Genomic DNA, 1767 nt, shown 5'->3' on the forward strand with positions numbered 1-1767 from the left:
TGGCTGGAGGGACTGTCTCCTGGTGGTTAATGCACGTTATAGCAACTGGTCGACCTGTCGACTGCCTCCTGGTGGTCAGTGCACGTCATAGCAAACAGTTGAGCGATCTTAGTATATCATTAGCATATTACACTTTGATTGGTTGAACGGACGACCAACTGGACACTTAGTATATTAGGCTTTTATTATATAGGATGGTCATTACCCTTAAAGAACCTTTTATAAGGCTGGGAAACAGGAGAAAATGCATATGAGTAATTTGGGAAAAATACTCATCAGAAAGTGAGTGTCAAAAGAGCAGTACCCTTTATTGTATCAGGTGAGAGAAAGAAAACTGGGGATTTAAGTGGATAGAAAAGTCTTTATAAAGGAACATTGAAGAATAGTTAGGTTTGGGATAAGAAGGAAGAGCTATCTAGGAAGGGGACTAGCCTCAGCAAAATATCATGATAACAGAAATATTGTCATCATTCTCCCTCTTTGTCCCTAAAATTTTTGAACCAAGAAATCACCTTTTTGCCAGTTCTTAGATTTAAATTGAGGCTGGGAGAGCTATCCATTTCTATTTCCCTATAAGACATATTAGGTTTTCTGCATTTTGGATATATGTAAAATACATTTTAAAGGTATATAAAGTAATCATAATAAAATTACAATGTTTGGAGACTATTAAGTGGTATGGTGTTAAAATGCAGTCTATGTATCCTATGTAATAAAAGCCCAATATGCTAAGTATCCGGTTGCCCATTCAACCAATCAAAGCATAATATGCTAATGATATGCTAAGGCCGCTCAGTCGCTCATTATGACGTGCACTGACCACCAGGGGGCAGACAGTCGACCAGTTGCTATGACGTGCACTGACCACCAGGGGACAGTCAACCAGTCGACCAGTCTCTATGACATGCACTGACCACCAGGGGGCAGACGGTCCAATCGGTGGCACACACACCACAGCTATACACACCCGCCCACACATTCCTCAGGTAAACCCAGCCAGGTCACCACTCACCTGAGTTCGGCTTCCGGGTGGGGTCTGTAAATTAAAGAGAGAGAAAACACACTCAATGGGCATGAAGGAAAGAAGGTGAGTAGCTTTTTAATAAGGATGATGGGACCCAGGAGGTCAGGGTTCGATTCCCGGTCGAGGGCACAGGCCCGGGTTGTGGGCTCCATCCCCAGTAGGGGGCGTGCAGGAGGCGGCCGGTCCCTGATTCTCTCTCCTCATGGATGTTTCTCTCTCTCTCTCCCTCTCCCTTCCTCTCTGAAATCCATAAAAATATATTTTTTTAAAAAAATAAATCCAACATGAAAAGATGGAAATTTTCCATTAAAATAAAAATTAGCAAAAGCCAGCAGCCAGGACCCCGAATGCAGCCCTGAGCAGCTCAGAGGGACGGAGACCGGAGGCTGAGTGAGCCCCCCCTGGAAGATGTCCCTTAGCCAAGACCTGCTCACAGGCGTCTCCAGTCCCGTGGGAAACACACCCCTTTCTTAACCCTCCCCCCAAACCCCCCCCAAGCTCCCCCAATATTGGGGTACCTACCTGGGTCGAGAGCGTCCGCCAAGTCAAAGTCACCTTGTCCTGTGGGGGGAACACACAGGGCGTAAGTCACCCCGAAATGCAATAGCCGTGGTCCCTGATTCCTCCTCCAGAACCCCCAGATTCCCCACCCAGCGAAGGGGGCACCCCCCCGCATACACACACCCTGCCCGGCTGGTGTGGCTCAATGGTTGAGCATCGACCTAGGAACCAGGAGGTCACCC

At 47.1% G+C, this 1767-nt stretch overlaps 1 long non-coding RNA gene across 1 annotated transcript in view; it reads right to left on the minus strand.

Moving 5' to 3' along the window:
• Positions 1-1012: 1012 nt before the first annotated feature.
• Positions 1013-1767, minus strand: part of LOC107183878 — a 1582-nt gene continuing 827 nt past the window's right edge. Inside the window, exons 2-3 of the long non-coding RNA XR_001514690.1 lie at positions 1547-1585; positions 1013-1036 (exon numbers count right to left, since the gene is read on the minus strand). This is a non-coding gene — a long non-coding RNA (uncharacterized LOC107183878). The remainder of the gene's footprint in view (positions 1037-1546; positions 1586-1767) is intronic.

The sequence above is a fragment of the Myotis davidii genome, unplaced genomic scaffold (genome assembly GCF_000327345.1).
Source record: "Myotis davidii unplaced genomic scaffold, ASM32734v1 scaffold2283, whole genome shotgun sequence".
Lineage (NCBI taxonomy): Eukaryota > Metazoa > Chordata > Mammalia > Chiroptera > Vespertilionidae > Myotis > Myotis davidii.